The 23405-nt window shown below is 36.1% G+C and overlaps 1 protein-coding gene and 1 pseudogene across 2 annotated transcripts in view; one reads left to right on the top strand and one right to left on the bottom strand.

Moving 5' to 3' along the window:
• The window catches only part of CDH12 (cadherin 12), a 1005284-nt gene that overhangs the window by 903721 nt on the left and 78158 nt on the right, over window positions 1–23405 (bottom strand). The gene's annotated exons all lie outside the window — the stretch shown is intronic.
• Window positions 3503–19354, top strand: LOC113928453 (annotated as a pseudogene).

Raw genomic sequence — 23405 nt, 5'->3', positions numbered from 1 at the left:
CAGCATGTAATTCACTAATAGGATTGCTTTGCAGTATCAGAGATACTTGGATTGATTTCTAAGAGGCCACCATAGATTCTTTCTTCCAAAGCCATGTGCTTGTCTACTTCTTTTATCTCCAACCTCTTATTTTAGAACTGAAATGACATACTCTCCCAAGCTAGTTCTAAACAATTCTGGAAAAACATTTTTTCTTCCCATTTTTGTGCAAAAACAGCAATAAAAAAACCCTGAGATTAGGCAAAATAACTTTCCTGCTTATTCTAGGAGATATTTACTCCTTGAACACTTTGAGCCAACTAAATAGTGCACATATCAGGACTAGCAGGTTGCCTATCAATACCTTTTTCACGTATACCTCCATTGATCCAGAGCTACTGTGCCATAAACTCTGCCCATTCCGAACTAGTGCCTTGAATTGCAACACTTGTTTAAAATTATTCAGATTAATGGGGCGTCTTGGGTGGCTCAGTTGGTTAAGCGACTGCCTTTGGCTCAGGTCATGATCCTGGAGTCCTGGGATCGAGTTCCATGTCAGGCTCCCTGCTCAGCAGGGAGTCTGCTTCTCCCTCTGACCCTCTTCCCTCTCATGCTCTCTATCTCTCATTCTCTCTCTCAAATAAATAAAATCTTAAAAAAATAAAAAATTAAAAATAAAATTATTCAGATTAAGAAATCATTTCTAATGAAATGCTATACACATCTGTCCCTGACTTCCCCTTTCTGAGATGCTCTTAAAAGTCTGTCAAGATGGTGTTATCACTTGTACCAGACAGGGTCTCAAGAGAAATAAAATCAATAGGATGTATATTTATATATATAGAGAGAGAGAGATTTATTTTAAGAAATTGGCTCACGAGAGTAGGGAGGCTGCCAAGTCTTAAAGTCTACAGCATGGGCCGCCAGGCTAGAAACCTAGAGAAGAAGTGAAGTTGCAGTTCAAGTCCAGAGGCATTCTGCTGGCAGAATTCCCCCTTCCTCAGAGGAAAACAGTCTTTTCCTTAAGATCTTTAACTATTTGGATGAGGCCTACCCCCATTATGGAGCTTAATCTGCTTACTCAAAGTCTACTGATTCAAATGTAATCGCATTCAGAATGATATGTGATTATTTCCAACAACATCCATAACTCAACATACACCTAGGCACTGCGGCCTGGCCTAAATGACACACACACACAAAATTTAACATTACATGTCTTATAGCAGCAAATTCAATATAAGCATACATCATTTTATTGTGCTTCACTTTACTGCTCTTTCCAAATACTGCATTTTTTACAAATTGAAGGTTTGTGACAATCGTGCATCAGGCAAGTCTATTGGCACCATTTTTTCCAATAGGATCTGTTCACTGTGTGTCACGTTTTGGTTAGTTCTTGTAATAGTTTCAACAACTGCATTATTATTATATTTGTTATGTTGATCTGTGATCAATAATCTTTGCTATTTTGCTATTGTAACTGTTTTGGGGTGCCATGAACTATACCCATATAAAACGGCACACCTAATCAATAAACATTCTATGTGATCTGACTGCTCCACTGACTGGTCATTCCCATGTCTCCCTCCCTCTCCTCAGGCCTCCCTATTTCCTCAGACACAATAATATTGAAATTAGGCCAGTTAATAACCCTAAAATGGCCTCTGTGAAGTGTTCAAGTGAAAGGAGGAGTCTCATGTCCCTCACTTTAAATCAGAAGCTAGAAATGATTAAGCTTAGTAAGGAAGGCATGTCAAAAACCAAGACAGGCCCAAGAGCTAGGCTTCTTGCACCAAACAAGTTAGCCAAGTTGTGAATGCCAAGGAAAAGTTCCTGAAGGAAATGAAAACTATGATTCCAGTGAACACAGGAATGATAAGAAAGGGAAACAGCCTTACTGTTGATGTGAAAAAAGCTTGAGCTGTCTGGATAGAAGCTCAAACCAACCACGGCATTCCCAATATTAAGCCAAAATTGAATCCAGAGCAGGGTTCCAACCCTCTTCAATTCTTCAAAGGCTGAGAGAGGTGAGAAAGCTGCAGATATAAAGTCTGAAGTTAGCATAAGTTGGTTGATGAGGTTTAAGGAAAGAAGCCGTCTCCTTAACACACAAGTGCAAGGTGAAGCAGCACGTGCTGAGGTAGGAAGCTGCAGCAAGTTATCTGGAAGATCTAACACAGATCATTAAAGAAGGAGGCTACACTGAACAACAGATTTTCAGTGTAGACGAAACAGCCTTCTACCACACAAAGACACCAGCTAGAGAGGAAAAGTCAATGCCTGGCTTCAAAGCTTCAAAGGGCAGGCTGACTGTCTTGTTAGGAGGTAATACAGCTGGTGACTTTAAGGTGAAGTCAGTGCTCATTTATCATTCTGAAACTCCCAGGACCCCTAAGAATTATGCTAAAGCAATTCTGTCTGTACTCTATAAATGAAACAACAAAGCCTGGATGACAACACATCAGTTTACAACATGGTTTACTTAATATGCTGAGCCCACAGTTGAGATCTACTGCTCCTCTCAAAATATTCCTGCTCATTGGAGTGCCTGGATGGCAGATTCGGTTGAGCATCTGACTCCTGGTTTCAGCACAGGTCGTGATCTCAGGGTGGTGAGGTGGAACCCTGTGTCAGACTCTGTGCTCAGCGTGAAGTCTGCTTGAGATTCTCTCTCTCTCTCTCTCTCTCTCTCTCTCTCTCTCTCTCCCTCTGCCCCTCCTGCTTGTGCTCTCATTCTAAAATAAATAAATAAAATTTGAAAATATTACTGCACGTTGACAATACACCTGGCTACCCAAGAGCTCTGATGAAGGTGTACAATGAGATTAATGTTGTTTTCATGCCAGCCAACACAGCCTCCATTCTGCAGCCATGGATCAAGGAGTAATTCTGACTTTTAAGTATTGTTATTTAAGAAATACATTGCATACGATGTCATAGATAGAAGTTCCTCTGATGGATTTGGGCAAAGTAAACTGAATAACTTTCGGGAAGTATTCACCATTCTAGATGGCATTAAGAACATTCATGCTTCATGGCAATAGGTCAAAATATCAGCCTTACTAGGAGTTGGAAGAAGTGGATTCCAATCCTCATGGATGACTTTGAGGGGGCAAGACTTCAGTAGAAGAAGTTAAGTGCAGATAGGATAGAAATAGCAGGAGAGCTAGAAGTGGAGCCTGAGGGTGGGACTGAGTTGCTGCAATCTCAAGAGAGAACTTTAATGGCTGAGGAGTTACTTCTTGCAGAAGAGCAAATGGAATATTTTTTTGAGATGGAATCTACTTCTGGTCAAGATGCTGTTAAGATTATTGAAATGACAGCAACGGATTTAAAATACTACATAAATTTAGTTGATAAAACAGTAGCAGGGTTTGAGAGGATAAGCTCCAATTTTGAAAGAAGTTCTACTGTGGACAAAATGCCATCAAACAGCATCACATGCTACAAAAAAATCTGTGAAAAGGACAAGTCAACTAATGCAACAAACTTCATTGTTGTCCTCTTTTAAGAAGTTGCCATGGCCACCCCACCCTTCAACAACCACCATGCTAATCAGTCAGCAGCCATCACCATCAAGACAAGACCCTCTACCAGTAAGATTAGGACTCACTGAAAGCTCAGATGACAGTTAGCATTTTTTAGCAATAAAGTATTTTTTAATCAAAGTGTATATATTTGATATTCCATGCACATTTAATAGACTACAGTATAGTGTAATCGTAACTTTTATATGCACTAGGAAACCAAAACCTTTATTTGACTTGCTTTATTACAATATTCACTTTACTGTGGGGGTAGGGAATTGCACCTGCAATATCTCCGAGGTATGCCTGTAAACTTAGTTTTGCTTGATCAACAATTTTTGTAGTGGTCTCCTGGGAAATTGACTGCTGACACACCATTTGCAGAAATGCAATTATGCAGAAGTGTCATAGCTGATAAGCCAACCCAGTTTCTTAAGTCTAGAATCAACATGAAAGATAAGATTCACGAGGGAATGGAGTCTTTTGTAATACTCTCAGCGCCTAAAACAATGACGAACTAATAGCAGGTAACTGAAAAACAGATGAATGAATAAATAAATTAATAAGTCAGATATTCTGGTATATTAATTGCAGAGAAGGAAAAGATTATTTTCAAAATGACCTCATTATGTAAACATACGTACTGTGGAAACTCTTTTGCATTTCAGTAATTAAAATTCAATATGAACAAGACATAATTATAGCATAACCTATGTGTGTAAAACAAATATCTAGACCCACAGAACACACAGGAGGCACTCAATATTTTTTATGATGATTGACAATAATTTTGTTTCACATGAGAAAATAAATTTTCAAAATTCTTTTCATGCAAATATCAATTGCTTAGGTGATTTGTCTAGCATTCTTATATTTCACAAACAGAGCTCCAACATGCTGTAATCCCTTATCTTTTTTGTCATAATTCTCCTTGATATTTCCTCTCATTTCTTAATGACATTTTAAAGATTCTAGACATAGCACTTGTGTTTACAGGTCTCCATCTCAAAAAGCTCCGGGTGACAAAGATAACTGAGCATCAAGTTGATGCCATCCTGTTCATGAAGATTGAAGAAGTATTCTGCATCTTGATTTATATCCCAGGCTTTATATTCACAGCATTTCATATTTAAAAGATTTTTCACAGATGTCATTCTTAAATCTTTATAAAGATTATTGAAAGCAACTCATTTTTCTTATTTCAGTTAAGAACTGAAACTCCTCTGGAAAAATGGCAACTTTGCATAGTTTTATGAAGGACAGGAATCCCAAGGCATGCCAACTAGGACACTGAATTATTATCTACAGTATTAAGTGCTATGTAAATATTTGTCAATTGAATGAAATGTCCTGGGAAACATTTTAAAAGATTCACTGAACTAAAATTAAAAGCTTCTCTACTTATGACTACATAAGGAAATGTCATTTTTCTGGGTTCATCCATCTTTCAATCTGAACATTAAGGAATGCTCCAGAGGTTCATGATATACATATAAACAATAATATCTTCTCTGTACCCTATCTGCCAAATGTCCTATGACATTACCAGTCAGAATAGACTTTACTATTTACTTATACCTGACATTAGACATGTGTGGCAACTAATAAATATTTTACTCTTTGATTCAAGAAATTTGTGTAAACCAATTTATCTAAACTCAGAGTTTGCTCATCTGAAAAAGCAACTCTTATTTCATGAAGTTGTTAGAATACAAACAAAACTTGCTTGTGACCTGTGTCCTAATGACAATTATACCTTAAGTTTCTACAGAATTTCAGAATTTACAGTTTTTCAAAAACACACACATACATATATACACCCAAGCACAACCTAGCCTTATAAAATGATGAGAGTAGAAAAGGAATCTTAAAGATTATAAATCTCAAAGCCCTAATTTTCCAGACAGACAAAAAAAAAAAAAAAAGATACGCTCAGAGAATTGAATTCGTCAAACATCTCATCAAAAACAAACAAAAAACTGGTAATAAACTGCAAAACCCAGACTACTATACTTAAAGAATTTTTTTTTAGAATGGGAAGGGGGAGGGGCACAGGGAGAGGGAGAGAGAGAGAATCCTAAGCAGACTCCACACCTAGAGCGGAGCCTGATGCAGGGCTCGATCTCACAACCCTGAGATCATGACCTGAGCCAAAATGAAGAGCTGAACGCTTAACCGACTGAGCCAACCAGGCGCCTCTACAGTAATTCTTGTGTGTGTGTGTGTGTGTGTGTGTGTGTGTGTGTGTGTGTGTGTGTGTGTGTGTACCTCCAGGTATGTGTGCATATGTGTTTAACCTAAATTATCTTGATATATGTACATAAAGGAAATCATGATTTTTTTAAAGTACATGGTTCATATGTAGAAGGAGTGATAATAATTATAGGAATAGATTCTTATAAAACAGATCTTTCCTTTGGTGTTAGAAAAGAGGAAATTCAATTTCATCATGCAAATTTATTGGCATTTAAGTTTGCATCTCAGGCAATGATTCTTAAAAAAAGAGTATTACATCATCGTATTTTAGGTTTTTTATAAATAATTTGATAGAATAGCATTTTTCATTTAAAATAACACTGGTGAATAATTCATTTTATGTTAAAAATTAGAGTTATTCATCCCTCTCAATGATTTACATTCCAATATCATTTCCTGAGTGAGGCAGAATGTTATATCATCACCTTTTTATCAAGGGAATCATTTATAACCTTAGAAATTGAGATGAGACTACTTGAATCCACATAGCTTAATGATCAGGACTGAGAAATGAGATCATTTGTATCAAAATGGCATAATTACTTTGTCCAAAACATTCTTTTCATGAAGATAAGGGTGTAAATTAATAATTTTACTGTTTACTTTGGGAAATTCCTGTAAACAAATGTATCTGGACAAAGAGTTTATCCATCTAAGCAAACAAGTCTTTTATTAGGACATCAGTTATCTTCTGAGCAAACAATTTTCTTTTCAAACAACAGTTTAGTTATCCTGACTTGCTTCAAGATTCATACCTTTTCCCACACACCATTTCTAAACTATTATGTTATGAACTTTACTCACTCGCAACCACTTCCCTGAATGTAAATATCTTCTTTGAACCACTAACCACACATCCCCAAACACTAAAAACATAGAACATTAAAAACATGTTTGTATCTATACTTCCAAGGCACTAATAAGAATCTTCACATTGTTATTTTATTTTACTGCTATAGAGCCAATAAACTTAGACTTACTTTGTGTTTGTGTATGTGTGTGCTTTTTTATAGTCAAGAATTGACAACTTTTTGTCTGTGTTACAACCTAATAATCTAAAAATGTTTTTGAGGTATGTTGAAAACTTGAACATTCTTATGGCTTAAATGTGTCTCATTAAAAGAAAAAAAGTCTGAAAACTACTTCTCTAGATCTTATCTTTCTTCATCTATAGAATGATAAAAATATGCCTTATACTTTATGTAACTCAGTGAGATACTGTATCTTTCATTTTAACTCCAGTTTAGTTAACACACAGTGTTATATTAGCGTCAGGTGTACAATATAGTGATACAATAATTCATCACCCAGTGCTCATTATGACAAGTGCACCCCTTAATCCCCATCACCTATTTCACCCAACCTCCTACCCACATCTCCTCTGGTAACCATGATTTTGTTCTCTGTAGTTAACAGTATGTTTCCTGGTTTGTCTTTTTTTTTCCCTTTGCTCATTTGTTTTGTACCTTAAATTCCACCTATGAGTGAAATCATATGGTGTTTGTCTTTCTTGGACTAACTTATTTTGCTTAGCATTATATTCTCTAGCTCCACCCATGTGATTACAAATGCCAAGATTTCGGGCGCCTGGGTGGCTCAGTTGGTTAAGCGACTGCCTTCGGCTCAGGTCATGATCCTGGAGTCCCGGGATTGAGTCCCGCATCGGGCTCCCTGCTCAGCAGGGAGTCTGCTTCTCCCTCTGACCCTCTTCCTTCTCCTGCTTTCTATCTCTCATTCTCTCTCTCAAATAAATAAATAAAATCTTTAAAAAAAAATGCCAAGATTTCATTCCTTTTTATGGCTGAATATTCCATTGTGTGTGTATATGTATACATATACACCTATGTACATACACACACATACATATATAAACACTACATCTTCTTTATCGATTCATCTATCAATGGACATTTGGCTGCTTCCATAATTTGGCTATTGTAAATAATGCTCAATAAACAAAGGGGTGCATATATCCTTTTGAATTAGTGTTTTTGTATTCAATGGGTAATACACAGTAGTGCAATTACTGGATCATAAGATAGTTATATTTTTAACTTTTTGAGGAACCCCCATACTGTTTTCCAGAGTGGCTGCCCCAGTTTGCATTCCCACCAAATGTGCACCAGGGTTCCTTTTCCTCCACATCCTTGCCATACTTGTTTCTTGTTTTAGATTTTAGCCATTCTGACAGGTGTGAGGTGATATCTCATTGTAGCTTTGATTTGTATTTCCCTGATAATGAGTGATGTTGAGCATCTTTTCATATATCTGGATATATATGAATATATCTATCCATATACTGGACATCTGTATGTCTTCTTTGGAGAAATATCTGTTCATGCATTCTCAACTTTTTTAAAGTGGATTATTCATTTTGGGGGTGTTGAGTTGTATCAGTTCGTAGTATTTATTAATCTTTTATTAGATATGTCATTTGTAAATATCTTCTCCCATTCTGTATGCTGTCTTTTAGTTTTGTTGTTTCCTCTGCTGTGCAGATGCTTTTTATCTTGATGAAGTCCCGATAGTATGTTTTTGCTTTTCTTTCCTTGCCTCAGGAGACATATCTAGAAAAATGTTGCTCTGGCCGATGTCAAAGAAGTTACTGCCTATGCTCTCTTTCAGGATTTTTTGGTTTTAGGTCTTATATTCATGTTTTTAATCCATTTTGAGTTTTTTTTTGTGTGTTTGATGTCACAAAGTCGTCTGGTTTCAATGTTTTGAATGTGGTTGACCAGGTTTCCCAACACCATTTGCTTAAGAGACTGTCTTTTTCCCTTTGGATATTCTTTCTTGCTTTGTCAAAGACTAACTGACCATATAATTATGGGTTTATTTCTGGGCTTTCTATTCTATTCTATTTATCTCTATGTCTATTTTTGTGGTAGTGCCATACTGTTTTGGTTGCTACAGTTTTATGCACCTTGAAGTCTGGAATTGTGATACCTCCAACTTTGATTTTCTTTTTCAAAACTGCTTTGGCTATTTGGGGTCTTCTGTGGTTCCATATAAATTTTAAGATTTTTTGTTCTATTTCTGTGAAAAATGTTGTGATTTGGATAGGGATCACATTAAATCTGTAGATTGCTTTAGGTAGTATAGATATTTTAACAATATTTGTTCTTCCCACCCATAAGCATGGGATGTCTCTCCATTTCTTTATGTCATCTTAAATTTCTTTCAGCAATGCTTTATGGTTTTCTGAGTATAGGCCGCTCACCAGTTTGGTTAGGTTTATTCCTAGGTATTATTTTGTAAACGGGATTGTTTTTTTAATTTCTCTTTCTGCTGCTTCATTATTACTGTATATTCTTTATTACTCTGTTGTATAGAAATGTACCATATTTCTGTACATTGATTTTGTATCCTGTAACTTTACTGAATTCATTCATTAGTTCTAGTTTTTGGTGGAGTCTTTAGTTTTCTGTATGTAGTATCATGCCATCTGCAAAGAGTGGAAGATTTACCTCTTGTCTGATCACTGTAGTTAGGACTTCCAGTACTATGTTGAATAAAAGTGATGAGAATGGACATCCTTGCCTTGTTCCTGATCTTAGGGGAAAAGCTCTCAGGTTTTCCCATTGAATATGATGTTTACTATGGGTTTTCATAGACAGCCTTTATTATGTTGAGGTATGTTTCCTCTAAATCTACTTTGTTGAGGACTTTTATCATGAATTGATGTTGTAGTTTGTCAACTGCTTTTTCTGTATCTATTGAAATGATCATTTGCTTTTTATCCTTTCTCTCATTGATGTGATGCATCACACTGATGGATTTGCAAATACTAAACCACTCTTACATCCCAGGAATAAATCCCACTTGATTGTGGTGAATGCTTTTGTTTAATGTACTGTTTGATTCAGTTTGCTGGTGTTTTGCTGTGGATGTTTACAACTATGTCCATCAGAGATATTGGTCTGTAGTTCTTTTTTTTTCTGAGGTCTTTATTTGGTTTTGGTATTAGGGTGATACTGACCTCATACAATGAGTTTGGAATTTTCCTCTTTCTGTTGTTTGGGATAGTTTGAGAAAAATAGGTATTAACTCTTCTTAAATGTTTGATAGAAATTTGCTGATGAAGCTCTCTGATTCTAGACTTTTGATGGGAGATTTTGATTACTGAATCAACCTCCTTTCTGGTCTGTTCAAATTTTCTATTCCTTCCTGCTTCTGTTTAGGTAGGTTATATGTTCATAGGAATTTATCCAGTTTTTCTAAGTTGTCTAATTTGTTGGCATATAGTTTTTCATATTTTCTTACAATTGTATTTCTGTGGTGTTATTTCTCCTCTTTCATTTGTGATTTTGTTTATATGCATTTTTTTTTTTCCATGAGTCTGGCTAGCAGTATGGCAATTTTCTTGATCTTTTCAAAGAACCAGCTCTTGGTTTCCTGATCTGTTCTATTGTTTTTTTGTTGTTGTTGTTTTTGTTTTGGTTTGTTTTTTTAGTTTCTGTGTCATTTATTTCTGCTCTAATACTTAGTATTTCCTTTTTTCTGCTTGTTTTGGATTTTGTGTGTTGTTCTTTCTCTAGCTCCTCTCCGTATAAGGTTAGGTTGAGGTTTTTCTTGTTTTTTGAGGTAGGACTGTATTGCTACCAACTTCCATCTTAACAACCACTTTGCTGCATCCCAAAGGTTTTGGAGCACTGTGTTTTTATTTTTGTTTCCATGTACTTTTTCATTTCTTTTTTGATTTCTTGGTTGACCCATTCATCGTCTAGATCATGTCATTTAACTTCCTTATATTTGTGTTTTTTCCCTGATTTTTTCTTATGGTTGATTTTTAGTTTCATAATGTTGTGGTCAGCAAAGATGCATGGTATGACTTCAGTCTTTCTGAATTTGTTGAGACATGTTTTGTGGCCTAATATGTGATCTGTTCTGAAGAATATTCCATGTGCACTTGAAAAGAATGTGTATTCTGCTGTTTTAGGATGAAATATTCTAAATATAGCTATTAAATCCATCTGGTCCAGTGTATCATTCAAAGCCACTATTTCCTTGTTGATTTTTTATTTGGATAGACTGTCTGTTGATGTAAACGGGGTGTTAAAGTCTCCTACTATTATTGCATTACTATTGATTAGTTTCTTTATGTTTGTTATTAGCTGTTTTATGTATTTGGTTGCTCCCATATTGGGTGCATAAATATAAACACTTGTTATATCTTCTTGTTGGATTATCTCCTTTGTTATTATATCATGTCCTTCTTTGTCCTTTTTATAAACTTTGTTTTAAAGTCTAGTTTGTCTGATATAAGTATTGCTACTCTGGCTTTCTTTTGGCATCTATTTGCATGATAAATGCTTCTCTACTCCCTCACTTTCAAATTTGCATATGTCTTTAGGTCTGAAATGAGTCTCTTGTAGGAAGCATATAGATAGGTCTTGTTTTTTAATCCACTCTGTCACCCAATGTCTCTTGATTGGAGTATTTAATCCATTTACATTCAAAGTAACCATTGATAGGTATGTATTTATTGCCATTTTGCTACTTGTTTTGTGGTTGTTTTTTGTAGGTTTTTTTTTTTAAGATTTTATTTATTTATCAGGGAGTGAGAGAGAGAGTACAAGCAGAGGGAGAGGGAGGCAGAGGGAGAGGGAGAAGCAGGCTTCCCACTGAGCAAGGAGCCTGATGAGGGACTCAATCCCAAGACTCTGGGATCATGACCTGAGCTGAAGGCAGCCGCTTAACCTACTGAGCCACCCAGGCACCCCTGTTTTTTGTAGTTTTTCTCTGACCCTTTCTTCTCTTTCTTTCTTCCATGGTTTGCTGGTTTTCTTTAGTGATATCCTTGGATTCCTTATTTTTTGTTTTTCACATATCTATTACTGTTTTTTGATTTGTGGTTACCAATCAGTTTACATATAACACCTTCTGCATATAGCAGTCTGTATTAAGCTGATGGTTGCTTAACTTTGATCTCATTCTTTACTGTTCTCCCCGCACCTTTCAGATATTTGGTATCATATTTTACATCCTTTTGTTAGGTGCTTCTCTTGACTGATTTTTACACGTGTACATTTTTTTTCTTTTGTTCTTCCTATTTTCTTTACTCTTACTTGTGGTTTTCATTTTCCACTCACAGAGTCCCCCTTAACATTTTCCCTAGGGCTGGTTTACTGGTCATGAATTCTTTTAACTTTTGTTTGGTACCAGGTACACATTGTGTCTGTGTGAAGTGGCTGAGCAGGGCATGCGCAGGGTTGACACAATGTGCTCTGAACCCAAGGCTGAGGCCAGCAGGTTTGAAATGGGCAAGTCCTTAGAACACCTGGGTGGGATGTACTGCTGGGGAGGTTAAGGAGCAAGTGTCTGTGCAGGGTTTCCTCCTGCAGGAGGCACTGTGTTTATGCCAGGGGGCAGGGAGGAAAAGCTTCTTTGTTCCCGGAGAGGCCCCAACATGCTCCAAAATCGGTATAAAGAGATCTTTCTCCTGTTTTCCCCATGCACTGTGCTAACTCTACCTTCTGTGTTAGCTCTCCACAGGTTGCTATCTCTTTCAGAGCAGGGACCCAGCTATCACTGACCCTCCCTCCTAGCCCACTGCTAAGTCAGCTGACTTTTTAAAGCTCCAGGCTTTAAGTACCACTAGTTATACAAACTCAGGGAATTCAGCCCCTCTAGTTTTCAAAGCCAGTCGTTTTGGGGATTTGTCTTCTCTGTGTGTGCTCCATGGTGCAAGGGATGATTTCTTTGCCCTCTCCATGCCTGCAACTCTTTTCCCTCCTACAGACAGATCTGACCACCATTTCTGCCCTTCCTAATCAATCAGATGTGATTCCTTCTCTATGTTTAGTTGTGGAGTTTGTTCTGCCAGTCTTTGGATTATTCTCTGTTTATTTACAGAGTGTGAGTGATATCTAGTTGTAAATGTGAGACAGAGTGAGTTTAGGATCCTCCTACTCTGCCATCTTCCCAGGCATTGCGATTCAAATAACATTTTTTTTCCAAGATAACATTTTTATGTGACATATTTTCCTTTAGTTCAAATAACACAGTCAGAAGCTATTAGTATCAAAATACAAAGGGAAGCACAATTCACTTTTGTATCTATTTGAATTATAATTTGTCAAATAATGTGTAACAAAATGGTTATCATATACTTCTAATTTAATCATGCCCGAAGAATGGCATGAGATGTTCCAAATTTAGATAAAATATTGTTATTTTGTTTCTGATCACTCAGTGATCATTTCATTTCTAAATTTTAGCTACATTTACTAACCAAGTAAAATTCAGTAAACTCTACTTGTACAATATGATATCTAAGAACCACAAAGAACATTCAGTATTTGGGAGTGGACAATAAGATATGGAACTTCCATATATATATATATATATATGGAAATAAGGAAAACTTTTCCTTACAGTAGAATCCTAATAAATGTAGAATGAATTGCTAAAATGTACAATTAAACTATAGGATAAAGGTGTAATGAAGAACATGATATAAAATCTCAAGTAATCACCCCATAAATTACTTCTTAAATATAAAGGGCAATACTGACTCCATATTGGAAAAAATAATCAAGCATTACCTTAATCACTTTAACGAAGGATCAAAGTGAAGATTGCCACTAATGGGACAAACTGTCACCACATTCCTCCTGATATGTTGCCCCGAGAAGGGTACAACGTCACTCCCATGATATTTTACCTAAAATAATAAAATGCTTAACCTGAAACAATGAGGAAGTATCTGGAAAACTCTAATTTTTGTTAATTCTACCAAATATCTTTCCTGTTTGCTTCACAAATATCAAGATCATGAAAGACAAAGTATGTCTAAGAAATTGGTACAGATTAAAGGACGTTAAAAATATATGACAACTGAATGCATGAATCCTGGAAAGAGGGATGAACGTACATTTTGTATGCATACCATAAAAATTAACACTATGGTAATTCTGTTTGTCTTTTTGCTTCAGCCAAATAAAAGCACTATTAATAAAATATATTATAAGATCCATGGCAATTAAACTTGAAGTAATAACAACTTTGTTATTCTCATGATTAATAACAATGTTCAAGTCTAGGTCCATCTCTGCTCACCTAATCAGTGAGTCTTAGATGGCTTCACGTTCACCATTATTGAACGACGACCACACAGAAAGTGCACACCCTCAGAAACTGAAGCAGCTGAATGACACTAATGATACACTAAGGCGTTAATTTTGAAATGTCTAATAAATACAGAATTTAAGTAATAATTCCCAGCGGGTATGATTGTTATAGAGAAGAATGATATGTCTAGTTACCATAATAATTAATTATGTAAGAAAGTCTTCATTGTTATAGATCTAGTGGAATGAGTCAATCATCTGGTTAAATATGGAGATTCACTGTTTGGGGCCTGCATAATCCATGGGATTATGGGAGACTGTGAGAGACCATTTGACATGAGTTAGTGAATATTACCAGTATTTTCTAGGGTAGATCATTATTACTAGTTACAGAACAGGAAACCTGTCAGATTGACTACTTTTTCGCTGTCATTCAAACACTTAGCTTTTTGAAAATAGCTTGGTTTTCACTTTGGGTGTGTGTATGCATAAATTCTTTTCTACATGGTCAGACCAGGTAAAATTTATAGGTCAAAGAGGACTGGTTCTGAAGTTTGAGTCTTCTGACATATAAATCTTACAGAAGTTATATTTTAATACAGCACATTCAATAGATTCATCCTCACCAAAACATACCATACATACACATAGCTAGTTATTGCATGTACTTTAGTTTAAAATATTAAATATTCCAGTGACATGTTTCATCATTTAAAATCTGGTGATGCATGCACTAGGATGTGAACACACCACACACCACAGATTTTCATTTTTTTAAGATTTTATTTATTTATTTGAGAGAGAGTTAAATAGTGAGAGAGAACAGGAGCAGTGACGGGGAGGAGTTAGAGAGAGGGAGAAGCAGGCTGCCTGCTGAGCAGGGAGCCCAACTGACCCAGCTCGATCCCAGGAGCCCAATATCACAAGTTGAGCTGAAGGCAGACACTTAACCTACTCAGCCACCCAGGCATCCCCAGATTTTCATTTTTAAAATATTTTACAAGCAATTCCATCTGTAATAACTTCTTAAAATCTGTTTTGCAATTACAAACCCCTTAAATAAAGACCTATGTGCATAAAATTAAGTTTTCAAAACTTTTAGAAGCAAAGATAATATATCTCATTATGTCCTTAAGGTATGTATAATTCTTTGTCCAGATACACATGTCATAAAGCATAGAAAAATTTCTCATAATTTCAATGAAAGTTTAAAATTTCAAATAAAGGATTATTAAACAGAATATATAAAGGATTCTTACAAATTTAAAATGAAACAATTGACAGTAAAGTTGGAAACAAATGGGCAAAGAGTATAAGGTGATTTAAGAAAGGGAAACCAAACAGCCAATAAACTTGAGAAAACGTTAACTTTAATTGTAATCAGGGAATTTAAAGTAAAAATCATAAAAATCACAACTCTCATTCTTCAAACAAACAAAAAAAACAAAAAAGCCACCAGATTTCCAAATACTAGCAGGGATGTAGAACAATGGGAACTCTTAAAAGAATGCTAGTGACTGTGTCAATTACCATACCCAATTTAGAGAATAATTTCAATATATATGCATTTAAAAATGTGTATACCATATACACAAAATTCTACTTCTACAAACCCTAGAAAAATGCTTGTACAGGTGTAGAAAGATATGGATAAGGACCTTTATAACAATTTCACTGGCAGTAGGAAATAAACAGCAAGGGAAGAGCTAAATACCGCAATATATACAATGGAACTATTCAACAGTCAAAATGTATAAAATTGAACTACATGTGTAAATATGGGTAAATTGCTAGGATATTATATTGAAATAAAAAGCGAGATTGAAGGAGGATAGGAAAATTATAAGTTCATTTTGTAAACTTTAATATATTGGGCGCCTGGGTGGCTCAGTTGGTTAAGCGACTGTCTTCGGCTCAGGTCACGATCCTGGAGTCCCGGGATCGAGTCCCACATCGGGCTCCCTGCTCAGCAGGGAGTCTGCTTCTCCCTCTGACCCTCTTCCCTCTCGTGCTCTCTATCTCTCATTCTCTCTCTCTCAAATAAATAAATACAATCTTAAAAAAACTTTAATATATTAAAATGATACTCTAGAAATGCAATCTGATGGAATGGTGGAGAGAAACAGAACATGTAACATGAACTTAGGAGACTTCAACTTCATATGTATTATTTTATTCCTTAAGACAGGTGGTAGATACACAGTACTCATTAAATGTCGTTGTATCATTTTATATGCACAAGAAATTTCAGAATATACTTATATACTTTTACACTTATTGCATGTATTTGACTACAACTGCAATGTTAAAAAATAGATTATAATGAATCTAGTGTTTGTGGCTTTTAAAATAATCCATTTTGTCTAGGAATTGATTTATCTTTAATATAATTTATACAGAAACACAGGACCTTTTGAATACTAAAGCTACTGCATGGTAAAAAGGGAAAACGAATACCCTGTTTTCTTGAAGTCTATGAATGCATCAAAGACTAAAATTAGCTTGAACTTTGAATGTCATTTAATTGGATATAAACATTAGATTATTAATCAATAGTCCATTTAATCTGACTCCTTTACAATGGCAATTTTACATGAAAACATTATTTTTTTTATCTTGCTAGAATGTTCTCAACATTTTCAACTAAACGTGGAACAAATAAATTAAATCAAGATTCAGCATCTCAAGAGAACATTAGGTCCACTGAGTGGTAAAGTAGATCATGCCAACAACCACTCATTTAAATCAGAGTTTATTTTTTTAAAGGAACATTTTATAATATAATAATCACCTAAAATATGAAGCATATAATCACTATGAAACATATATTTATGGATTTTTAATGTACCTATCCTGCTTTATGCAAGGAGCTGTGAACCAAAATTAATAACACTAATTATACCCAGCCACCTGCAATGAGTAGCATTAAAAAAAATTATACCTACAATTTCTTTAAAAATATATTGTTTGGACACTGGGGAATGACAATCTACTATAGTTAAAGAAAATATTATTTTCCTCTTATATCAAAGCTTTATATAAAAATAATAATTTATACCTGGGGCTTTAGAATATTGCCATTTTTAAAGGCAGTATTTCTCTTTGACCTCACATTTTCTATATAGAGCACAGTCATTTAAACTATGGTCTATGATTTAAAAAAGGAAAGTTATTCTTAATGGGCCGGGCATACAATTCAATGTGATTATCAAGTATTGCAGCTATAAATTTAGTGAATAAATTCCATAAAAATTTGATCTCAGTATTTGGAATTGTAATTTAAATGTGCTCACTATTTCAGGAGAGAGCAGAAAGACTGAACTCAATATTATAACTACTTAATCTCAGGTTGTGTTTCACATAAGCCATAAAATTCATATAATCTATTTGCTTCTATAATTTTTAGTGAGGACATCAGAAAAGAAAAAAAAATCTTAATTCAATTCTTAGGAAATTGTAGTAGATAATTCTATCATCTGGAAATTAAATATGTATCATAGCGTATTCTGAAATGAATAGAACTGACTTTGAATTCAAAAACTCCATTCAAAAACATCGTTATTGAGTGTTTATTATGTTCCAGGAAATGAGCCAGGACAGAGGGACACAATTTTGAGAAGATATGGAAACAACTCTGAAGCATTTACTATCTAAATTGGTTTGAAGTGTAGAATGTGCATTTTCCATACGGTAGTAATTTTATATTAGTATAGCTGTAGAGTAAATAAAGTGTTTTTTTTTTTTTCTGAGAATTAAAGGTGATTGGAACTCAGAACATAAACATTTCAGTACAAACTGAGAGAAGCTATATTTAGTTAACTTTACCTATAAAGAAACAGGGAAAGTATTTAGAATATAGGTGAGATGATCCTAACTTTGGAAGGCAGGGCACATGGGATCTACCCTAGTCTCTGCCACGGACATTCTGTTTAGTCATGAACAATCACTTACATTCTGTGGGCTTCATTTTTGCTTGACTGTCTACATATATACTGAAGAAAATAAATGAGATAGGGGCGCCTGGGTGGCTCAGTTGGTTAAGCGACTGCCTTCGGCTCAGGTCATGATCCTGGAGTCCCAGGATCGAGCCCCACGTCGGGCTCCCTGCTCAGCGGGGAGTCTACTTCTCCCTCTGACCCTCCCTCCTCTCGTGTTCTCTCTCTCATTCTCTCTCTCTCAAATAAATAAAATCTTTTAAAAAAAAGAAAATAAATGAGATAAACTATTATCCTATAATTATGAGAAAACTTAATTCCCAGAGTAAAATTAAACAACTCAATACAGCTAATTAAGTATCCCTTTTCCGATATCATTATTTTGTAGTAAGACTGAAAATTATAGAAAGAATAAAACTGAAATATTTGAAATACAACTTATTAAAGAACTATATACTCTTTTTGCTTAGGCTGTATACCGTCTACAAGCTGGTCTTTAAAGAGCCCTTCCCTGGGATTTATGAACAGTATTGGGGTAAAGTGTAAACCCTGTGATGTCAGGCCGCTAGCTTCCTTCAGATGACTGATGTCATTAGCATATGTAAGACCTTTATTAAATCTTCACTAGACATTAGTGAGAAAGAAAAAGATGGCTATTTCAGTCTCTCCGATAAAGATGCCAATTCTAATGGTATAGAACGTTCCTCCTTTTATAGCTGTGGCTGGCAAGAAGGAACCAGCTCTCCACATTCTCACCTAAGCTCAGATCAAGGAACAGGTATAATAAGTGGGAAATCTTGGAGTAAGTATAATTACCATCCAGCCTCCCAAAGGGATACTCAACAGCCTTTGACTAAGCATGAACAAAGGAAAGATTCCTTTAAAATGTCCAAACATTTGAGGTTGTCACTGTCTCCTGAAGCTGCTCATTATAAGTCAAGCAAATGAGAAGCATGAACATCAGATTCTCCTAGCCACATTTCCCAATCTGAAGAACAAGCACAAATTGATGCTGAAATGGACTCTACTCCTGTGAGCTATCCGTATGGTCCAGGATCTGATGTCACATCCAGAAGCTTTCCAGATGATCTGCCCCAGATGCGGTTCAAGTGCCCATACTGCATACACCTGGTGAAGTGGAAGGCAGACCTCAAGCTCCACCCTCGCTGCCACACAGGAGAAAGGCCTTATCCATGTCGAGCCTGTGGGAAAAGATTTAGCAGGCTGGACCACCTCAGTAGCCATTTCTGAACAATTCACCAGGCATGCAAATTAATCTGCAGAAAATGCAAACGCCATGTGACTGATATAACAGGGCAAGTGGTCCAGGAAGGAACCAGGCGCTACAGATGCTACAGGCACTGAAGTGGGCATAGACAGCCTCCCCATTGATTTGGAAGCTGAACAGCATCTAATGTCCCCATCAGAGGGAGATAAGGATTCCAGATGGCACTGGAGTGAAGATGAGAATAGATCATACGTGGAGATTGTAGAGGATGGGTCTGCTGATCTGGTCATACAACAGGTTGAAGATAGTGATGAATAAGAAGAAGGGAAGGAGATAAAGCCCAACATTAGGTAGCTAACATGGGAACCAATAGAGCTGGCATGTCTGCAACTTATGCTGACTTCCTGTATCTCTCTCTTTCCGTGGTCAGAGTCTGGCTCACAAAGTGATGACCTAATATAACCTGTATGCTTACCGAAGAGGTCATGGTATCCATTCTGAACTTTGTTGCCCTAAAATATGTTGCTGCACTGGAAAGAAAGACCTAGCTTGAGTTGGCCTGATGGATGAACAATTAATACTCTTCCTTTTATTACAGAGGTACCTCTTTGCTTTTAATATTGAAAGATCTAACCAGCAATCTTCTCTCAAAGAAAATATTTTAAATAAATTTACCACAACCAAACTTTATGTAAGATAATTTCAAGGCATTTCAAAAACACAAACTACCAATATTGAATTTTCACAGGGAACCAGGTAAGAGCACATTTAAGAGTCTGGCACCCTTACCTGACTGGATTTTAAGTCTTTCTATTAATTTCAGATATAATTTAATTTCAGATCTAAAACAACGTTTCAGTATCCTAATATCCTAGCTGGGTAGGACTTGATGAGGTATTGTTTTAGGATTATGGCAGACAACAAATCTAAAATGTGAAACTGTTCATATTTGAATTTTTTGTCATTAAGGTAATTAAGCTTCTATATATAAAAAAAAATCTTGGGGCACCTGGGTGGCCCAGTTGTTAAGCACCTGCCTTCGGCTCAGTTCATGATCCCAGAGTCCAGGGATCGAGCCCCGCTTCGGGCTCTCTGCTCAGTGGGGAGCCTGCTTTTCCCTCTCCCACTCCCCCTGCTTGTGTTACTGCTCTCACTGTCTCTCTCTGTCAAATAAATAAAATCTAAAAAAAAAAAAAAAAACTTATTACAGTTAAGCTTGATATAATTTAATTTTGGCAGAGGCTCCATGTATTCTACTGTATTTCTAAATGTCGTGACATCCCTCAAGATGATATTTTACATTTTATTTTTTCTCTTCTTTAATTACTGATTGTCCTTGATTCTGATTGAAGGGCTAAAATGGTTAATTTCTTATAGCATTTTTTTTAAGATTATTTATTTATTTATTTATTTGAGAGAGAGAGAATGGGAGATAGAGAGCACGAGAGGGAAGAGGGTCAGAGGGAGAAGCAGACTCCCTGCTGAGCAGGGAGCCCGATGTGAGACTCGATCCCAGGACTCCAGGATCACGACCCGAGCCGAAGGCAGCCGCTTAACCAACTGAGCCACCCAGGCACCCCTAAAAGGGTTAATTTCTAAAACATTTTTTACAAATAGAATGAATTGCCATTTGTTTCTGTTTTATGGTACTTAATGCTGAGACCTTTCCAAGATTCCCCTGATGGTAAATTTCCAGTTGCTTCAAGACTGGATGGCACGCATCAAGCTCACTGTTCTCCTAACATGACTGTTCCTGAATCAGGAATCTTAACAATTAAGTTGTATCCAAATGAGGGAGGGAACACTTGTCATTCTTTAGTTTCACCAGATGGTAACATCTTTTAAAATTATTATCTGATTTTTAGTCGTTGGAGCTAATAGGAAAAATGAGTGATTGGAGCTTTATTCATGAGAATGAAGTAGTGCATGTGTATGGTCTAACGCACTTTAGTCTGTGATCTAAATGTTCTCTTATGCTTCTGCAAGCAAACATCAGCATGAACGTCAGCAAAGTCCACGGAACACCCTGCCACTGCCACCAGCACCTGGACAGCCTTATCTGAAAAAATGCTTTCTCATTGTTTATAAAAAGCATCAAGCTCTCCCCCACAAAACAGCCATCAAGTTCATGAAACTAGACAACGTATCTGTTCTACCATTTATTATCATAAAAGAAGAACATTTGTGACGTTTGTAAGTTGTAAATAATAACTCCAGTTATCATATCATCTGTATCTAAGACTAGAGACCAATTCTTTCCTAGAGTGAGACTGTCCATTAATGGTTTCTGAGAAAACAAAATTCTTTGGCTTTTAAATGTGGGAAAATGTTACATAGGGGTATAATCTGTTAATATAAACTTTATGCCAAAAAGAATAAAATAAACAAAATAAGTAGAATTTTTAAATTATTAAATAAGAATACTGAAGATAACTTGTTTGCTTCCTTTAATTACAAAGTGTCATTTAATGAGCAGACCTTCTAAAACATACCCATACAAGGTACAATTAATTACATATATATATTTTAAGATTTTATTTATTTATTTGATAGAGAGTGACACAGCAAGAGAGGGAACCCAAGCAGGGGGAGTGGGGAGAGGGAGAAGCAGGCCTCCCATGGAGCAGGGAGCCCAATGCGGGGCTCGATCCCAGGACCCTGGGACCATGACCTGAGCCGAAGGCAGACACTTAGCGGCTGAGCCACCCAGGCGCCCCAAGGTGCAATTAATTACAGCAATTTGTTATCAGCTTTGGATTATATTCTCTATTCTATTTTATAGTCATATTATCCAGTTTAACTGTCCAATCCCATTTTGTTTACTTAATATTATATTGTATTTGATAATTGATGAGTAATGTCTAAATTTCATATAGATATTTATTGTGTCAAGTCAAGTGCTTTACCTATATTTTAGCTTTAACTATGCCCTGCAACCCTAGGGCACTGTAGCGATAAAGTAAATAATGTCTCTGCTGGTAGTTCAGCTCTAAGAGGAAACTTTTCCAATTGGACTGCACTGTAGTTGCAAAATAGATAAAATATGCCACTCTAAATTATAGTGTGTATCACAGATTATCTAAGCTCAAACTCAATACACAAATTGATAATACAAGTTGATTCAGAACATAAAGATATTAGGAAAATGTATCTTAAAGTAACTCCAAATGAACCCATTTCATTTGTTTCAAAATAAATGTTTCTTTTTTTTTTTTTTTTTTTTTAAGATTTTATTTAGGGCTCCTGGGTGGCTCAGTTGGTTAAGCAACTGCCTTCGGCTCAGGTCATGATCCTGGAGTCCTGGGATCGAGTCCCACATCGGGCTCCCTGCTCAGCAGGAGTCTGCTTCTCCCTCTGACCCTCCTCCCTCTCATGTGCTCTCTCTCTCATTCTCTCTCTCGCAAATAAATAAACAATAAAAATCTTAAAAAAAAAAAAACAGTTTAAAAAAAAGATTGTATTTATTTATTTGACAGAGAGAGAGAGAGAAACAGTGAGAGAGGGAACACAAGCAGGGGGAGTGGGAGAGGGAGAAGCAGGCTCCCCGCTGAGCAGGGAGCCCAAAGCGGGGCTCGATCCCAGGACCCTGGGATTGTGACCTGAGCTGAAGGCAGATGCTTAACAACTGAGCCACCCAGGCGCCCCTCAAAACAAATGTTTCAAAACCTCCATGTTTTTTTCAGTCAAATCTTTGGCAAGATAACTCTAGGACTCATCCCATGTCCTTAATCATACAAATATTCTACACTAACAATCCCTGCTTTATGAGAAACCCAATGTTTTCTGCGTGTGTAGTCTCCCTTGCAGCACCGAGTAATAAACCCAAATTTGCCAAGCATGTAACTCAAGGTCTTTGGCTGACGAGCATTGACAATAATTAGTACACACATTTTATAGTAAAAGGATAACAAAGCTGAAAGAAGACACTATTTACACAACAGCCTATTATAACCGATCTTTAAGAAACAAAGATTATCTAGCTCTTTCTTTTAATGAATAGATGACACAACAGATGAAAAGGGAAGATAAATGACTTGATCTAACTTAAGTTTTTGATGACCATTAAAATTGGAGAAACATTTTCTCCTATTCATAAAATTCTATTGTCACAATAAACATAGCAGAGATATCAATTTGTAGCCAAAGGAAATACAACTTAATTATAGTAAAAATGAATTTAAGTTAGTATGGAAATATTCCAACTTTCAATTATGTTTATTTCTTATTTACAAACCAAACAGACTCTTATACAGTATATCTACATTACATTCTTATCAGAAGTTAGGCTGGTTTTTGCATGATCTTTGAACTGCCTTTGGACTCAAGCTACAACTACAAGTCCCTGGTTATCCCACCTACTGGTCTAACCTCTAGATTTTGAGTTTGGGTCACCACAATCAGATGA

Source organism: Zalophus californianus, chromosome 5 (genome assembly GCF_009762305.2).
Source record: "Zalophus californianus isolate mZalCal1 chromosome 5, mZalCal1.pri.v2, whole genome shotgun sequence".
Lineage (NCBI taxonomy): Eukaryota > Metazoa > Chordata > Mammalia > Carnivora > Otariidae > Zalophus > Zalophus californianus.
This window is presented reverse-complemented; position numbering and strand designations above follow the sequence as displayed.